The 19,990-nt window shown below is 40.4% G+C and overlaps 1 protein-coding gene across 4 annotated transcripts in view; it reads left to right on the top strand.

The window, feature by feature from the left end:
* NFYC (nuclear transcription factor Y subunit gamma) overlaps window positions 1-19,990 on the top strand; it is an 83,242-nt gene that overhangs the window by 14,155 nt on the left and 49,097 nt on the right. Inside the window, exon 1 of one of the 4 annotated variants that reach the window (XM_017873272.1) lies at window positions 3,723-4,007. The exons of the other annotated variants lie outside the window; for them this stretch is intronic. The gene's annotated coding sequence lies outside the window, so the exon portion shown is untranslated. Of the gene's footprint in view, window positions 1-3,722; window positions 4,008-19,990 lie in introns of those variants that run through there. 4 annotated transcript variants of the gene reach the window in all.

Genomic DNA, 19,990 nt, shown 5'->3' with positions numbered 1-19,990 from the left:
ATTTACCTAGTTGTTTCATGCCCTTATAAATGTGGTTTGTTACTGGTTAAATGTTCCTAATAATTTAGTAGTAAACTTTATAACAACTTACAGGGTGCTATTTGGTCATACCATTGGCTAGGTCTCTAACTGGCAGATCAAATTTAACGGTAGTCAGATTTTACATTTTAATATTTATTTATTTATTTACTTACCTGAGATAGTCTGTCTCTGTCACCCAGGCTGGAGTGCAGTGGGACGATCACAGCTGATTGCAACCTTGACCTCTTGGGTCGAGTGATCCTCTGGTCTCAGCTTCCAGAGTAAGTGGGATCACAGGCGTGTGCCACCACATCTAGCTAATTTTTGTATTTTTTGTAGAGATGGGGTCTCACTATGTTACTCAGACTGGTCTGAAATGCCTGAGCTCAAGTGATTCTTCTTCCTTGGCCTCCCAAAATGCTGGGATTACAGGCGTGAGCCACCATGCCTGGCCCAGATTTTTAGTTTTTAAGTTTGTTGAAGTTGGATAATGGTTTATGCTATCTATACATATATATGGCACCTAAGAATTTCCTTGGATGTGCTTGAGGTGTTCCATGTCTTGGTAAGCAGTGTGGTGCAGTGGAAAGAGTAGCACTCTAGGTGGGACCCGAGTTTGAATCTAGATGTATGGCTAGGGTCCAGTTTTTTAACTTCTTTGAACCTCACTCTTTCTCACTGGTAAAAGGGTATTGTAGTGAGAATTAGAGGGGTAAAGTCTGTAATATACTTAGCACAGAACCTGGCACTAGTAGTTGTTCAGAAATCATTTCATTTCATCATGGGAAATGAGTGGAATGTATGTAGAGAAGTTAATACGGCAAAGTGATAGGGCAGACCACCTTGCTCCTATTTTGGGTCCCTGCTGAATCTCTGCACATGTCAAGGATGAGTTCTTATGTATGGGCAAGTGAGGAATTTCTAGAAAAGATCTCATCTACCTAGCAAAACAACTGTGTTTTTCAGTCCTAGGATATTTAGCTTTGGTGGGAGGAAGCAGATCTAAGGTGATTGTTAAAGGCCTCAGGTGATGAATGGTGAGATGTTTGTATTTGAATGTTTTGCTTAAAAAAACAAAAACAAAAACAAAATGCTAATTTGATTTTCACCACATTAGGAGCTGCCTCTTAAAAAACCTAAGCAATTGGTCCAAAATCCGTAAGAAAATCTTTGACTACCACTGGTAGCCTTTGGCACCCTGGAATGTTTTCAATAACCACAGTGAGATAAGTAAGAATACTTGTAATATCTTTTCTGAGATCAACTCTGTTGTGCTTATTCTTAAAAATATGGGGCCAGGCGCGGTGGCTCATGCCTGTAATCCCAGCACTTTGGGAGACCAAGGTGGGTGGATCATGCTAGGTCAGGAGTTCGAAATCAGCCTGGCCCACATGGTGAAACCCTATCTCTACTAAAACTGCAAAAATTAGTCAGGTGTGGTAGTGGGCGCCTGTAATCCCAGCTACTTGAGAGGCTGAGACATGAGAATTGCTTGAACCCAGGAGGCAGAGGTTGCAGTGAGCTGAGATCACACCGCTGTACTCTAGCCTAGGTGACAGAGGGAGACTCTGTCTCAAAAAAAAAAAAAAAAAAAAGATAGAAGGCTGGGGTGCAGTGGCTCACTCCTGTAATCCCAGCACTTTGGGAAGCCAAGGCAGGTGGATCTCTTGAGGTCAGGAGTTCAAGACCAGCCTGGCCAACATGGTCAAACCCTATCTCCACTAAAAATACAAAAATTAGCTGGGCATGGTGGTGGGTACCTGTAGTCTCAGCTACTAAGTAGGTCACTTGAACCCAGGAGGTGGAGGTTGCAGTGAGTCAAGATCGTGCCACTGACCTCCAGCCTAGGCAACAGAGTGAGACTCCATCTCAAAAAAAAAAAGAAAGAAAGAAAAAGTGAGAAAAAATGTGTCCTCATCCAGGCACAGTGGCTCACGCCTGTAATCCCAGCACTTCAGGAGGCAGGGGCAGGAGACTCCCTTCAGCCCAGAAGTTCGAGACCAGCCTGGGCAACATGGCGAGACCCCATCTCTACCAATTAAAAAAAATTGAAAAAAGAAAAGAAATATAAAAATTTAGCTAGGCGTGGTAGCACACACCTGTAGTCCTAGCTACTCAGGAGGCCAAGGTGGGAAGATCGCTTGAGCCCAGGAGGCGGAGGCTGCAGTAAGCCGAGATCGCGTCTCTGCACCCCAGCAACACCCCAGCTTGGGTGACAGAGCCAGACCCTATCTCAAAAAAAAAAAAAAAAAAAAGAATGATTTTTATCCTCTGTGATGTCAAACTCTGTGGCTGCCTTAAATAAATTAGTTAATCCATCAAATTATAATGTGCTTTTAATAATATGTCATCAACCCTCCGCATCTAAGCATTCAGCCAACCATGGGTCAAAAATATTTTTAAAAATTGTGTCTGTATAGAACATATGCAGACTTTTTTCCTTGTCATTATTCCCTAAACAATACAGTATAACCACTACATGTATAGCATTTACATTTTGTTAGGTATTATACGTAACCTAGTGATGATTTAAAGTATACAGGAAGCTGGGCAAGGTGACATGCACCTGTAGTTTCACTCACTTTGGTAGCTGCGGTGGGAAGATTGCTTGAGCCCAGGAGTTTGAGGTGGTAGTGCCCTGATTATGCCTAAATAGCCACTGCATTGCAGCCTAGCATCATAGTGAGACACCATCTCTTAAAAAAAAGTATACATGGGAATGTGCAAGTGTTTTATGCAAATACTGTACCGTTTTATGTTAGGGACATGAGCACCGAAGGATTTTGGTATCCATGAGAGGGTTGGCTGGGGAGTATCCTGGAACCAGTCTCCCATGGATACCAGGGGATGATTGTATTCACTGATGTTCTAGCTTTTTTGTCATCCTCCCCCCCCACCTTTATCATTGTATTTCCTTCTTAGGTTCCTGGTTGACGTTCTAGAAATGCCACTGTCTCTGCCACTAACTTCATACATTACCTTAAAATTTTTCTATTTAAATTAGTTTGTGTTTTCAAATAAAGTGCTTTGCCTTGATACCAATCTGTGCCTTTAAAGTGCTACTAACATAATGACAGATGTCTTTTAGAAATCTTGCAAACTATTGTATGGCCATTGGCATCACTCTGTTAGTGTTAAAGAAGCTGCATTTTCTTTGCACTAGCCCTACCCAGTTTTGTTTTTCTTCTTTTAATGCTCAGCAGAAAACTGAAGATGGTCACAACTTTCCGACCTTGTGCACATTGCTTCTCTGGTCTATTACCATAGGATACCGTAGCAGTGTCTTACAGACATCTTTGATGGCCAATCAGCAGCAGTTAAATTACCGTAAATTTTTTAAATGGAACTCTGACAGCCAATAAGAAATCCCGTGGGTGGGAACAGTGACAGCCCTTTGGCTTGTTTTTAAGAACAATTCTAAATTTTCAGTATTCTGTTTTAGAAACACATGATTCCCTAGTGCAACTGCTATGTGCATTTGCCAGGCATTTCCACGCCTTAGAGTTCCCCATAGTTTGTAGTCTGAATCTGACCCCTGTTCTGCTTCTCAAGGTAACTTTAAAACAGGAAGTGTACAAAAGAGGTAACTGATGACGTGAACAGCCAATCGTGGCTTTGTGTTCTTAGCCAATAAAGCAGTTCAGCCAATGGGATCACTGTGGAGGCAAGGTTTGGTGTCAAATAGCATGCTAGATTGAATGCCTTTGACAAAGTGGAAGGAGGCTGCAGGGCTTCATTGGAGCCTCGGAGTTTTTCACTGAGGCAGGGGTCAGCTGAAAGACAAAGAAAAATGGCGAATAGTTTGTTGGGGGGTGGGAGGACAGCTGTTCGGGCTTTCACTGGAGTGGACATTCCAGACTCAGGTTTCTGCATCTCCTGCTGCCTTTTGTTTCCTCCGTCCTTTGGGGGGGAGGGATAGGAGTGACTTAAATTCTCCCAGTCCGAGGAGGTATAAATAACTACATGTAAAATTAATGCAGTTCCCGGTAAGTTTAATTCTTTGTTTTGTGTTGAAATGATAGAAACTGTTTAGCTTCAGAGAGTGTAGACAAGTTGCACTGTTCAGAAAATGGCCACTTTACATTCCATGCATACCTTTTGGTGCACCTAGAATACCTTGCTGTGTTTAGATTTTGCATGTCCTTCAACTAGGATTTCTTTCCTAGTTGGCTATCGACAAGATCAGGTACATGGAGAAAGGCTAATCATTTTTCAGGGGCACACAGAAGCAAAACACTTTTCTCTTTGCATTGGGTAAACTTAACTGTTTTCCAAATAATTTTCCTTTGTTCAAGTGCACTGAAGCTTTCCTATGGAATAAGCTGAGTTGTTGTGAGAGTTTTTCTGTTTCCACGCACTTTGTTGACATCTGTGTTTTCAGATATAGGAAGCGACACTGTTGCTGTTAGAAATTTGTGTGAAAATATGATTTGCACTGCTGCAGGTTCTAATGGTGAAGGCCCACATGCCAGTGTGAAATTTTCCCGTAACTTTCTTGATTTACCTGTCTACCTCTAGATTCTAATAAGTACTAATTAATGTAGTAACAGTCTTTGTTTTTAATGCACATTTTAGCGTAGAATGCTGGTTAGAAACATCTTCACTTATATTGACAGTGACAAGAGCAAATCTTTTTCCATAGATTTCACACATTTTGTCAGGTGGTGATTTAGTTCTTTGAAATGATATGAGCAAAGTGCTTTTCATTTTTCCATATTAAATCTTTAAAATCCTGCAGTTTGTGCATAGGAAAGTTAAGAGTATAGGCACCCTATCTTTTGCCCTTGATATATATGTATTTTTCTCTATACAAAGCTAACGTAGGTTGCTAATCAGTAACCGACCAGTTATTATGAACAGTGAAATCTTCAATCCCACGTACTAAGATCTATAATACACCTGATTTTAAAATTCAATTCTTTGTTTTCTTTTTATTTGCAAATACGGAATGAAGGTCATTGCAACATTTCTGCAGCAGACTCAGTGTGGAGCCGTGAGCCAGCAGCACTTAGTCTCTGGGTAGGGAAAAGGAGCAGGCCCTATTAGAGGAGAAGTTTCAAGGGTGTTGATTTGCCTTCCCTAGCTTCCCCTGTAATAAAGGATTTACCTGAGAGGACTGATAGGATTTAGATTTGGGGCTCTCGGAGTTGGAATGATACAGCAAGTCAAAGTTCTAGATGCAGGCCTCTGTCGTTGCTTGCAAAAGTGACCTTGAAAAACTGCCGGCGAGTTGAAAGATTGAAGGACAAAGTTTGTTTATACAGATTTGGACTGAAAAGCTCTAGTTAAGATGAAAAGAGACTGTGCTTCTGATATTCAAGTCGAGTGGTTAGTAGGAATATGCTATAGATTCAAATCAGGAGTTTTCAGGGAATAAGACAATAGGGCTGCATTCTCTCTCCTACTCGTTTTACTTCCCTCCCCCCAGCAAAAAATTCTAAATTCTTTTGGTATGATAGCTGAGTGAACTGCCTAACAGATTCAGAATTCCTTGCATGCTACCTTGTCTTCTTTGTAATCTAGAGGGTTCTTAGTGAAGGAATAGTATTTTAGGAGTTCAGAGTAGTTGTATTTGTGAAAGTTTTGGGGAATTGAAATGCTTATAATAAGAAAATGTTCCTTCTGGGAATTTAAGTCCTAAGATAAAGAAGTATGTGTTAAGGATTACATTTTAAGAGGTACTTACTTTGATTTAAATTTATTTTTTTAAAGTCATTGATTATTTATATGTTATCGGTTGTTTCAGGTGTTATATATGATTTTAAAAACAGTTGTAGGTACTGTCTTGACCCTGTTGGCCCTACGAGAAGGCCTGTAGCAGGGGAGACAGAAGTGAAGGTGTGGTACAGTATGAGGTAAACCATAAACTTGAGAACTTGGTGGATTTGGCTTCTTGGAAAGACGCCCAGTCACTGCCTCTCGCCGAGGTTCTTCACCATTTTTGGATCATAGACTCTTTGAGAATCTGACCCACTACCTGGAAAAATGCACATGGGCATGCCTGTGCAAACCTTTGATGACTAAGTTATTTTCTAGTGTATGTCAAATGGTGTTTAACACTTTAGCCAGATAGATGTTTACTAGACAAATGAAGAAAACTTTGCTTCCAGAAAGAGCGAAGACCTTCTAGAGAGCTAACTGTAATTTGGACCATGGGTGGCTGTGTGTGTAAGTGGGGGAAGCTTAGACAGGGTCTAGAGATGTGAACATTTATTTACTCTGATCACAATGTTTGAGGCAGTATGGTACAGACCATTTAAAGGCAAGAGATCTGTGTCCAAGCCCCAGTCACCTTTATCACCAGCTTTGTAGTTTGGGCAAGTCAGCCATTTAGTGTTAGCTTCCTCACATGTAAAAATGGGACCTAAAAATAGTGTCTTATTTAGTGGTGAGTCTTGAATGAGATCATGTGTGTCAAAGTACTTTGCAAATTGTAAAGAGCTACATAATATTAGTTGTTACTAATCCAGACTATTTGGGGGATGAAACCTTTATGAAGATAGGTGTGGCATCAAAGAAAGAAATGCCAGTATTTTAACATTTTTAAAAAGGAGTTAACCTGACACATTTCTTTTTAAACTGCCTTCACCTGCATATTCCTGTTTATGCTGACATGACCCTATTTATTTAATGCATACTTTGAGACCATCCTTTACTCATCAAGATTCCTGTGAAAGAATTTTAACCCCTTTGTCAAAATTTAAGACCCTCTCAGAATAAGATGAAACGGGTATGCTGATTTTTAAAAAACTCTTGTTAGATTTAGGACCCTCTCAGAATAAAATCTGGAAGCCTGTTCAGTTTGCATTATGAGATTTGCATTATAATGCAGGTAAGTTGTAATGGTTGCATATGTTTACCAAGCAGGAGTTACATTTTTAGTTTGTATACCAAATATTTATAAAGTAAACTGGAACCATTTTTTTTTGTTTGCTTTGTGATTATCATGTCAGTTTTCAAGCATGGGAGGTAGTTATAGCCTGCAGTATGTATAGTAAGCAAATAAATGTTGGGATGAATGCCTTTTTTTTTTTTTTTTTTCCCCAGACAGGGTCTTGCTCTGTTGCCCAGGCTAGTGTGCCAGGCTGGAGAGCCGTGGCATGATCATGACTCACTGCAGCCTCCACCTCCTGGGCTCAAGCAATCCTCCTACCTCAGCCTCCTGAGTAGCTGGTACTACAGGCATGTGCCACTGTGCCCAACTAATTTTTTTTTTTTTTTTAATAGAGACGGGATCTTGATTTGCTGCCCAGGCTGATCTCACACTCCTGGGCTCAAGTGATCCTGTTGCCTTGGCCTCCCAAAGTGCTGGGATTACAGGTGTGAGCCACTGTGCCCAATTGTGGGATGAACACTTTTAAAAAAAGAAATAATTGATCGCTTATCAAAAATCTAACATAAATTTCACGCAGTTACTACCTACTATGAGATACCTTTCTAACATAATTGGTGGAAACTCATGGGGATTTCTTTTTAATCTAGTCTATATGCCCAGTGTCATCTATTTTTAGGACTTCCTTTTTTTCCCCCCCGGGGTGGGGTTGATATTTTGTGATGTTTGATTTCCTGTCCTATTAAGTCACTTCCTCTCAGGCCTATGGTCAGTCAGCATTGGTGTCTGCTTCCTATCTGTGCTTTGAAAGAATCATATTCAGACAGAATGAGGTTTGGCAAAATTGATACTGACTTTACCAAATAAAATTCCAGTTCCAGGGATGTGTAGGTTTAAAAACAGCAACTGTGGTCACTTTGGGCTTTTGTTTTAAAACAAGATGAGGTCTCCTTCTTAAAGAAGCTAAATACTTTTGTGGGGGCTTCAGTAACCCAAAAAATGTATAAAAGCTGAACATGGCTATCTTCATGAATGGAATGATTTTTGCCTGTTCTTATTACTGATAATATATGCATACAGAGTTTGAATACGTCTAAATTAGGCTGATAGGAATCACTTAGAGATCTAGTCTAGTTCCCTTATTGTAAAGTGGGGAAATTGAGGCCCAGTAAGTTCAGGTGCCCTAATCCAAGTCTTTCAGCTTTTTAGGAACAGGCCTGTACAAGTTTGGAGATTTGACTCCCACTCAATTTGTTGCACGTTTCTTTTATTCCTCTAGGTTGTTTTCACTTTTTATTTTTCATGTTTCTTTTCCTTTTGGCACTTCTGTATAGGTTTGCTGTTTGGCTATAGAAGGAACAGAGAGAAAATGGGCCATGGAAGAGGTTCAGAAGTCTTTACCTGAAGTGTGTTGGTTAGAAAGTCTGCTGCAGCAGATTTAGTGTCCCTTTGGGATCTGAAGATACCTTGCCTCAGCCAGTTGCTTATTCAGAAAGCTGAGAACCAGCTAGGAAGCTAATGGTGCTCACCTGTGAGGTATTCCAGAGAGCCGGGTTACTGTTATGCATTATGAAGAAGTTAGGGTATACAAACACATGACCTGCATGCCAGTTCGTGTTTATTGTTTTCGTTTTTTGTTACTACATTTCAAGAACAAGCTGATTCCCAAAAAAGTTTGTACCTGGCTCTTAAAGTGAGTCTACAAGCTAACCTGTATTTAATAAACACAGATTCCAGGGTCATTTTAAGCATTTGAGAAGACTGAAATAGGAATCATTGTTTATAGACACCCAAAATAATATCTTAACTATGCTGACTTCACTCTTTCCCATCAGCAAAGTGGTATTATGTGTGTATGTGCTTGTGTATGGTTGAGTGGTTTTTGTTCTTTACATTCTTTGATAGACCATGATATACTTTAACATTTTTTATTTTTCTGAAGGTGATGACCTTCATATATTTAGACAAAAGTTATAGTTCATTGAAAGGGTGAGGGCTTGAATGATGTAAGTTATGTGATATTTAAGTCCTAAAATATACTGACTGAAAATTATGATAGACATAGCTGGATAGACTATACTTCATGTCTGCATTTCCCAGAAGTTTAGTTTTCTTTCTTTTTTTTGGAGACTAAGGTCTTGCTCTGTCGCCCAGGCTAGAGTGTAGAGTGTAATGGTGTAATCATAGATCACTGCAACCTCAAACTCCTGGGCTGAAGCAGTCCTCCCACTTCAGCCTCCAAGTAGCTGGGACTACAGATGCATGGTACTAGGCCTGGCTAATTAAAAAAAAAATTTGAGAGCCAGGCGCAATGGTTCACGCCTGTAACCCCAGCACTTTGGGAGGCCAAGGCAGGCAGATCATGAGGTCAGGACATCAAGACCATACTGGCTAACACGGTGAAATCCTATCTCTACTAAAAATACAAAAAATTAGCCGGGCGGCCGGGCACGGTGGCTCAAGCCTATAATCCCAGCACTTTGGGAGGCCGAGACGGGCGGATCACAAGGTCAGGAGATCGAGACCATCCTGGCTAACATGGTGAAACCCCGTCTCTACTAAAAAATACAAAAAACTAGCCGGGCGAGGTGGCGGGCGCCTGTAGTCCCAGCTACTCGGGAGGCTGAGGCAGGAGAATGGCGTGAATCCGGGAGGTGGAGCTTGCAGTGAGCTGAGATCCGGCCACTGCACTCCAGCCCGGGTGACAGAGCGAGACTCCGTCTCAAAAAAAAAAAGTTTTGACTGGGTGTGGTGGATCATGCCTGTAATCCCAGCACTTTGGGAGGCCAAGGCGGGTGGATCACTTGAGGTCAGGAGTTTGAGACCAGCCTGGCCAACATGATGAAACCCAGCCCTTACTAAAATAACACCAAAATTAGCCGAGCCTAGTCCCATCTTCTCAGGAGTGTGAGGCACAAGAATTGCTTGAACCGGGAGGTTGCAGCAGTGATAGTGCCACTGCACTCCAGCCTGGGCAACAGAGTGAGACTACGTCTCAAGAAAAACAAACAAACAAAAAAAACCAATTTTTTTTTGTAAACATGGAGTCTCATTATTTTCCCTGGCTGGTCTCGAACTCCTGGCCTCAAAGGATCCTTCTACCTTAGCCTCAAAAGCACTGGCATTTACAGGTGTGAGCGTCTGTGCCTGGCTAGTTTCCTTTTTAATCTGTTCTTTCTGCTACCTCAATATTGGGGCTCACCTCTTTATAACGTGGTCAGATTCTATTTGTGTTATCAATCTTACCTTCTTGTCTCTCCCTTTGGGATCCCAAAGTCAGACCCCGCTATTCAATAATTGATCAAAAGTTTTTCTCTACTTACAGTATTTATTCTAAATTAAATTACAGTCTAGAACCTGCAGTGAAAATGGGCAATCAAAGGATAAGGAATGAAGTTAAATTCCAGTATAGAGGAAGAACTAAAGAAAAAAAGATAGTAAATGTTTAACTTTAAAATGGCATAACATTGTGACCTTGTGTTCCTTAGTTCAAAGAAAGAAGACTAAAATAACCACAGCAAATAGCAGCGCGAATTCACTTGGTTATCCTTTCTTCTTGGAAGTACTACCGTTTTGGTCTGTTTCCATAGTTTCAATTACATAGAAAACTAAAGGGAAGACCTGCTTGATTGAAAATATCCAGATAAAATGAAATTGTCTTCTGTTTATCTAAGCTATATAGTTCTTACCTTCAAGGAAATGCTAAAATTGGATGCTTTTACACTTCCTTTCACCAATTCACCATGCATGCTTGTCTTTTTTGTGGAGAGTTTAAAAAGGTATACAAATAAAATTTTACTCTGAGACTGATGATGTTTATCAGGTATTAGAAACTGATACGGAAAGAACAAGCAAAATACACAGAATTCAGAAGAGGGGAGACCTTGGCTTAGGAATGAAGGGAAGCTATTTAACTGGATGTGGACTCAGGGAGGTAGGGACAAGGGCATTCCAAGCGTTGGGAGCAAAAAGAGCAAGATCATGATTCAAAAAGTATATCTTGGGTTAAAGAGAGCAGTAAATGGTCAGCTGCTTAGAGCATAAAGAGATGAGTTAAGGACAGGAAGGAGTGGTAAAAGAAAGATGTATGCAGAAATAAGTTGAGTCAGATGTTGAAGGGCCTTGTTTGACAGGCTAAGAAATTTGAACAGTCTCTGCTTGACAGTGGTGACCATTGGAAATCTGGGGTAATAGAGTGATGTGGCATTATGAGAGCTGCGCTTTTATAAGATTTATTACACATCTTAGGTTCACAACCTTTATAGGATTATTAGGTTTAAGATAGGTTGTAACATAAAGGGCTTAGAATTGTACCTGGCACACAGTAACCCCTAATGAGCATTAGCTATCATCATTTTTATTACATGGAGGCGATGAAGGTCTGAACAGAGATAGTGGTAGTATGAAGAAAGGTCAGGAGATGGACACTGCTGGACCCTGTTACTATAGAATTTAGCAGCTGATTAGAACTGAACAAGAGAAGAGAAAAAGTACGAAATGATACTGAGGTTTCAAGTCTGGGTGACTGGAGGATAGAAACAAATTCAGGAAGAGCAAGTTTTTGGGGAAAAGAAGATAGATTTGATTTGGGGCACGTGGAATTTCACTTCTGGGTAGCTTTCCGGTTGTAGATGTCCAAGTTGTAGATGTCCAGCTTTCCGGTTGTAGATGTTCAGTATATGCAGGAGTGAATGAAGCTTTGGAGAAATATCAAAATCGGTAATGTATATTTGGAATTTAGGCTCATAAAGATTATAGCTGAACCTAGGGGACAAACAGGAGAGAATCAAGAAAGAATTGACAAAAGACTAGTGCTACATGTCAAAGATGGAAGCACAAAAAAGGTCTGACTCTAAAGTTGAGAAATCCAGAAATGAGCATGGTAGAGTTCTCTAGGTCAGTGTTCTCTTAGCTTTTTTTGGTTGCACACTCCTCTTGTCTGAGTGTGCAGTTCCCATGTATGAATTAATATTCTTTACTCCAAAAAGTTACTTGCTCGGTTTTTTAGTATTAGTTTAGTAAAAATAGAGAATATCTGTAACTCCCCTTAATCCAGGCATATACAACAAGGTAAAGGTTTTGTTGTTAGCCTACATCTTCCTTGCAGTACTTGTAGCACCATATGTAATACATGGTCTTGTGACAAGTTCAACTAAATGAGGGCATCAGTATCAGCTCATAGGTTAAATATCCGAGAAGCTAATATTAACACTTTCCGTGTGTGCCTTGATAAGTAAAAGACTAGAAATATTGCCATAGAATCTGGTGACCTTCACTTGCTTTAAAGATGTACAAATATTTCCTTGAGATTAGTACATATACCACATCTCCATTCAGTACAAAGACTAGATTTTATTTTCTGCGTTGCAGTGGGCTTGATCTTACTGGTTTTAGCTTTGTAAAATCTCAAATGGCAACATCCTGCATGAAGCTGACCAAAAATACATATGTAGGAATTTGGCAGCATTTGCTGAGCAAGTAATTTATAGCTCACATGATCATTATAGCACCAATGAGCAGCACACAAAAATTAATTACCAGGAATGGGACTAGCCTCATCTGTAGGATTTAGCAGAATTTTTAATATAAGACACCTATATTTAGTTTCTAGGCTGTGTATGTTGTAATTATCCTTAATCTAAAATAAAGGCAATAAGAAACTTTTCACTAGAGAAATAGTGGTAAATTTCCAGCCATTTTACCTCATTATTTATAATCTGAACTCCATGATTATTTTCCTCTTGGAAATTCATTGTCCAGGTGCCTGTGAAGCTCCCCTTAAAGGTGGTAAGCAATGTAATAGTATGCAGTGTTTATATGAAGCATAGTACTTTATAGTTAGTGAAGTGATTTCATCCTCATTCTCTTATTTGGTATTTACCTAATGTAAGTAGGACAGACGATTATCATCCCCCATTTTAAGGGTGACAAAATGGAAGGCAGAGCCTAATGACAAAGGCTTTTGCTGTTTGTACTGCACTTTCTTACTGTATATGAAAAACAGTCTATAGCTGTGTCCATCTTAGGGGACTAATTTTTCCTCCTACCTTCCCTTTTCCTATACTTGCTTCTCCCTTGAAAGGCACAGAACTTTCCCAGAGTTCTCATCGACTCTCATATTATAGACTGCTAATCATAAAGGGAGCAAACATACAGTCATATTGAATTACCTTTAAAGTGTTTGTCAAAATAGGTGAACACAGTCACTTTTTGGAACAAAGCATAGTACAAGTAGATAGATACAATTGAGCACTACTAGTGTTTTGGGAAATTGTCTTTAATGAATCCTAAATTCACTAAGGTCAGATAAGTAGTTGAAGAATTTTTTTCCAAATAGATATGTGGTTAGAATTGTATTGGGTGTTCATTAGCTGGTATGTATTGAGGCAGCTCCCAAATTTGGGTTCTCATCTTGAGCCACAGAGATCAATATTTTTAGATGAATCATTGTGTTATTTTTTTTCTTTTTGAGACGGAGTCTCGCTCTGTTGCCTGGCTGGAGTGCGGTGGCGCGATCTTGGCTCACTGCAACCTCCGCCTCCCGGCTTCAAGCTGTTCTCCTGTCTCAGCCTCCTGAGTAGCTGGGACTACAGGTGCCCACCACCATAATTATCTAGTAAATAATTTTTGTATTTACTAGAGATGGAGTTTCACCATATTGGCCAGATAGTCTTGATCTCATGACCTCGTGATCTGCCCGCCTTGGCCTCCCAAAGTGCTGGGATTACAGGGGTGAACCACCGCGCCTGGCCTGTGGTGTTCTTAAATAATCAGTTGCTTTAAATTTCCTAGCTATGATTTATAATCCTTACTTACCCCTAGTGAGGTGGAACAAAGGAATTCTGATTTCTTGGAGGAATGGCTGAATAAGATAACTTTATCACCATGTTCACAATGTAGCGATAGCTGTAATTTTGAAACACTGCATAGAATTTAGCCAGGTGATTCCTCATATAAGTGGGTAGCTATGAAAACATCTCCAGTAAAGGAGGCTGGGCTAAGGCTGTTCTTCTGAATTATAGTGAAAGAATTGAGTGACTTCCCATCACCAGGCCCCCAGAAAATGAACTTGATCCTTTCTATCTCCACTCTTATTTGGTAACTGGATGGCCTAGTCCCACTCCTCTGATGCAACTGCAGTTTAACAAGCTTGAAAACCTTAAGCTTTCTTGTTGAAGCTTTCTACTTTGAAATGTGTAAGAATCTGGTATCTTGATTTTTTTTGGAGTACTTTTTTCAGGAGAGTGATCAGGAAAACTAAAGGTAAAAAGGCCTGGTGGATTTGTGTTCCAGGCTGAGAAAAGCTGTAGGTTCTTAAGTTTTGGGTTTTCTATTGTTACCAATTCTAAAGTAGAAGGAGAAGATTTAATGAAAGAGCACAGAATTGAGAATCAGAAGACATGGATTTTAATTTCAGCTGTGGCATATACTTATCCTGGTGACTTCTGCCAAGTTCCTCAGTCTACCTGGATAAAGTATCTTTATCTGTCAGATGGGAATATTTGAACCTGTGTTGCTTATCTTACATGTGTATGGTGAAAACCCCATAAAATAATGTGAAACTACTTTAAAAAGTATAAAGTATGTACAAATGTAAGAGATTAGCATAACTATCTCAGTCACTTTGCACTCTTTGAAGTGGTCTTTATGTCCTCACTTCCTGACAGCTGTATACATGAAGGTAAGAGATTTAGGATTTGGTTGGCTTGGAAGATTTGTCTCGTTTCACGTCCTTTTCCTTTCTTTCTTCTCCTCTTTTAAACATTTAAATCAATGATAAAAGACACTAAGCAGAGGGAATAATTCAGTGTGTCTGAATGAGCAGAATCCAGACAGCCAAATGAATACAGCCAAGTTCATATTGACATTCTTATAACGCCCTCTAGGTTTTTAATTGACAATTTTCTGCCTTCCCCTGTCCCCCCACCCCCCTGGTTTTCAGATGTATTAACTCACCAGCACAATCTTCCATTTTTCAGTGGAGCTTATGATTAGATAATTGTCTACATTTGTGCTACATTTTCTAAAGTAGAACAAGTTTTTCTCCATCCCTGCTCTTGTGGCTCTTCCATTGGATTACTGCACAAAGGTTACTGCACAACTGAGCATAAGTACTTAAGGAATTTTCCCATTTGCCAGTTTAAAAGAAAAGCACCTAGAATGAGGCCAAGGATACTTGGGGTCTTAAAATAGTTCTTGTCCATGCATGGTGGCTCACGTCTGTAATTCCAGCACTTTGGCAGGCCAACATGAGAGGATCACTTGAGGCCAGGAGTTTGAGAACAGCCTGGGCGAGATAGCAAGACCCTGTCTTTACAAAAAATTTAAAAAATTAACCAGGTATGGTGGCAAGCACCTGTAGTCCCTGCTACTCAGGAGGCTGAGCAGGGGAGGATCGCTTGAACCCAGGAGGTTGAGGCTTCAGTGAACCATGATCACGCCACTGCACTCCAGCCTGGGCAACAGAGCAAGACACTGTTAAAAAAAATTCTTTTTTAAAGTTCTTGAGGAGCCTGTGTTTTTCATTCAGTAGATGTGTATTGAATTCCCACTATGTGCAAGGCACGTTTGCGTTGAGGATGTGTCAGAAACAAAATGATTATGTAAGACAAACTGGGGAAAAAATAGGAGCATGAAAATTTTAAGCTTAAAAAATAATATGCCCCCTAAAAAAGAATATGTTACACAAGTCTGAAGCAAGTGAATATGCTAATTAGAGAAATAGATTTGACTGTGTGCCAGGAATGGTTTCTTGGGGAGAAAAAAAAATAGTCATTGCTGATGAGTGAATGTGTAGACAGTATTTAATTTCTTTGCAGTTGTACTGTAAAGGCAAGCTTCTTATCAGTGCTATTGCAGAAGAGCCTTAAACATTGGTTTCAATCCATGAGATAGTCTGAGAAATTCCGGTTTTCCAGAACATGTTTCCTTCATGTTCACTTCAGGATGTTGGATATAGATGGAAGTGGGTGGAGCTCTCTTTAGAGCTCCAAACAGAATCTTTTGCTTGGACGATGGGGCCAGGTTGAGTGGGGAGCTGCCTGGACTCCAGGTTTCCTCTACCCTCTAACTTAAACAAGATTCCTTTCACAAGACAAAACAGGCACATACTCCTAGCTTGTGGAATTCTGAGGTATCCAAGGAGATGGTGGTGGTTGTGGGGTTTTTTTGGCTTTTTTTGAGATAGGGTCTCACTGTTGCTCAGGCTGAAGTGCAGTGGTGCGATCATGGCTCATTGCAGTCTCCCAGCTCCTCGGGTCAAGTGAACCTCTTGCCCCAGCCTCCTGAGTAGCAGGAGCTACAGATGTGTGCCACCACACAGACTAATTTTGTTTTGTTTTGGTTTTCTTTTTTGTAGAGTCAAGGTCTTGCTATGTTTCCCGGGCTGATCTTGAACTCCTGGGCTCAAGCAATCCTCCTGCTTCGACCTCCAAAGTGCTGAGATTACAGGCATGAGCCACCATTCCCAGCCCAAGGAGATACATTCTAAGAATTTAAGGCTGGGCGCTGTGGCTCATGCCTGTACTCCCAGCACTTTGGGAGGCCGAGGCGGACAGATCACGAGTTCAGGAGACCAAGACCATCCTGGCTAACACGGTGAAACCCCATCTCTACTAAAAATACAAAAAAATTAGCCAGGTGTGGTGGTGGGCGCCTGTGGTCCCAGCTACTGGGGAGGCTGAGGCAGGAGAATGGCATGATCCCGGGAGGCGGAGCTTGCAGTGAGCCTAGATCATGCTACTGCATTCCAGCCTGGGGAATGGAGGGAGACTCCATCTCAAAATAAGTAAATAATAAAAAATAAATAAGTAAAAATTTTAAAAAAATTGTTAAATGTTTTTGGATTAGTGTGGAGAGAAAACCTAGTATAGCTGTCGATCACTGACACTCTCAGGGATTTAAATTTGGCTCATTCCCATTTTCAGCTTGAGTTCTTTGCTTTTTTGGAACTAGTACATTTGTTCCAAGTTTAATAGTTTAAAGGGCTTTAAAAATTATTTCATGTTTATAAAAGAGATAGGAGAGCATCTTTCTCTATTTTAATATGTATTTCCATGCATCTGAAACTAGGATTTTAAAGAAATAGATTAAAAACAAAGTAAGTAGTCTAAATTATAGAGAAAAAGAAGCTAGTTGGTCTTTAGGCTTGGTACCATATCTGGGACTCTTCAGACCAGTAGTTGGTGTCTTGTCCAGCTTTGAGCAGTCATGATGGTATGATGCCATCTGGCATTTGTATGAATCTTGCTATTTTTTGAGGCCTTCTAACATGTGTTTTACCATTTGTGTGTTTCAATTGCCCTGTGGGATGTTGCTGTAGATGAATAGAGAAGTTTCTAAGAAGTTAAGAAATTTGCTCAAGATCACAGTTCGCCAGAGAGCTAAGAACCCCCAGGTCCAATACATTTTATTTATTTATGTGTTTACCTTGTGCTTTAGTGCCCCCAACTGTTCACAGCTGAGTATTCAAAGGTGCTGCTAACCCGCCTAGAGACATGCAAAGGGGAAGGATAAAACAGGAAAGAAAAAAGAGTGACAGTGCAAAAAGTGGGAATGAGCAAGTTATAATAAATTAAGACAGAATTTTAGAGCTTTTGCATTTTGACTCTATCATTTATTGTATTGTGATCTTGAGCAAGTAACTTGATACCTAACCATCAACTTTATCTATAAAATTGCAATAATATTGATAAATATATCACTGAGCTAAGTAAGGCTCAACTGAGGATGATGCATGTGGCATGTATTTTATGAACTCTAAAGCCCATAAGTTGGCATCTTCGAAACATTCTTCAGAATTACACTTCTTATCTCTGCTGGACACACAAACACAAGCTACTGCCAGAAACTGGGCAAGAGGCTATTTGTGAATCTCAGAAAGGACCTAGTAAGAAAATGATGCTTTGTTTTAGAATACAACTTAACTTAGCTACAGGCGCTCTTTCTGTCTCTAGCTCATGTCACAATTCCTTTTTGGGATCAAGGCCTGAAAAACCAGTTACTCATCATTCTTCCTATAAGGATTTATTTACTCGTTAGGCTGGAGGGTCAGAGAGACTAACAGATTCTTCTGTGCAGCAGAGGGGGTCTGACCCAGCTTAGTTCTAATTGAGGATGAACAGCTGAGGGAGGCAGGGGAGCTAAATAACAGTTGTGTGATCTAGGACCAGCTTCTCAACCTCTGGTGTCAGTTTCCCCATCAGTAAATCAGGGATAAACAAAACACTTAACAATGCTTTAAAACAAGATCAGAATATTATCTGAAACTTTTCTTTTCTGTTTTTCTTTTTTTTTTTTTTGAGACAGGGTCTTGCTCTGCTGCTCAGGCTGGAGTGTGGCGGTGGCGCAATCATAGCTCACTGCAGGCTTGACCTCCCAGGCTCAAGCAATCCTCCCGCCTCAGCCTCCTGAGTAGGTGGGACTACAGGCGTGGGCCACCATACCTGGCTCATTTTTTATTTTTTATTTTTTATTTTTTATTTTCTGTTGAGATGGGGGTCTCGCTATGTTGCCCAGGCTGATCTCAAACTCCTGGGTTCAAGTGATCCTCCCGCCTTGGCCTCCCAGAATGCTGGGATTAGAGGCATGAGCTACCACATGTGGCTGAACCTTTTTCCTTAAAGGTCCAGATATTTTAAGCTCTGCAGCTGTATGATTTTTGTTGTAACTCTTCAACTCTACTGTTTAGCATGAGAGCAGCCATAGACAATATAAACTAATTAGGGGCTGGGCATGGTGGCTCACGCCTGTAATCCCAGCATTTTGGGAGGCCGAGGTGGGCAGATCACCTAAGGTCAGGAATTCAAGACCAGCCTGGTCAACATGGTGAAACCTGTCTCTTCAAAAATACAAAAAGTAACTGGGTGTGATGGCAGGTGCCTGTAATTCCAGCTACTTAGGAGGCTGAGGTGGGAGAATCGCTTGAACCCAGGAGGTGGAGGTTGCAGTGAGCCAAGATCGTGCCATTATACTCCAGCCTGGATGACAGACCGAGGCTCCATCTAAAAGTAAATAAATACATAAATAATTAGGGTTGATGCCTTCCAGTGAAACTGTTTCTAAAAACAGGCTGTAGGCTAGATGTGGCCTGTGAGCTATAGTTTTTAGACCCTTCCTTGCTTTAGAATACTTCACTAAATACTTGATCTTTTTTCTCCATCATACAAAATACTGCTTGTGTTTTATTGGTGTCATATATGCAGGGGTGGTTTAAGTTTGAGCATTCAAAGGATGAGGAAGAATGTGTGTGAAGTAAGATGTATCATTTTCTGTTCCACAGAAATAAGTTTTCAAATGTTCTGTTCATGCCTTCCCATCACTTTCATTGTTTATACCAGTTGCTGTGCCTTCATTTTTTTCTAGTTATAGTACAACTATATTATGATCTGGCTCCTGTTTCAAAGATTATATTATACTAGATACCAAATAGGAAAATAGTTTTGTTTTTGAAGGAAAAGTGGCTCTTCTGCCAGTTTGAAAATGTGTCCTTGTGAACAGATCTTTAGGGAGAGCAGTGTGCAGCCACTTCCAAGCCTAAGTCTTTTAGGAAGCATGGTTTTCCAGTAGGCACTTTGAAAAGCGGCTTCTTCTTAAGACAGATGTACCCTCAAACGTCAACCTTGGCATTAATCAGAGTTGGGGAAGTAGAGCTGTGTTATTCATTCTTGTATTATAGTAGTGAAGACTATTCAGTAGCCTGCCAGTAAATATGACCAGCTGGTACCCAGCTATGTGTGTAAGTAATAAGGTTTCAGGCACTAAGCGTAGTCCTTTCTTGCATGACTATATAAAAACTTTAGATGAGTTTAAACAGAGACTATTGAACCTTGTGTTCTCTCTAGTCACTTTGCCTTTCCTTGTATTCATTCATTTATTGCATCTTCAAGTAGTGAAGTGTAGGACTTCCCTACCAAACCACCAGACCCCTTTGGAATGTGTTCAGTATGCATCATTGCTGGAGTGGCTTAGTAGAGTGACTGACCCAGGGCCACCAGCTAGTAGGCAGCAAGTGGCCAGTACACAAACATAGGTCTTAATTTTCAGACCAGTTCTTCTTGTGAAATTGTCAATTTTAGATTGGTTTTTATTTTGGAAAGTATAAGCCTTCTTTTTTTTTTTTTTTTTTTTTTTTTTTTT

The sequence above is a fragment of the Rhinopithecus bieti genome, unplaced genomic scaffold (genome assembly GCF_001698545.2).
Source record: "Rhinopithecus bieti isolate Rb0 unplaced genomic scaffold, ASM169854v2 scaffold_6907, whole genome shotgun sequence".
NCBI classification, from domain to species: Eukaryota; Metazoa; Chordata; class Mammalia; order Primates; family Cercopithecidae; genus Rhinopithecus; species Rhinopithecus bieti.
This window is presented reverse-complemented; position numbering and strand designations above follow the sequence as displayed.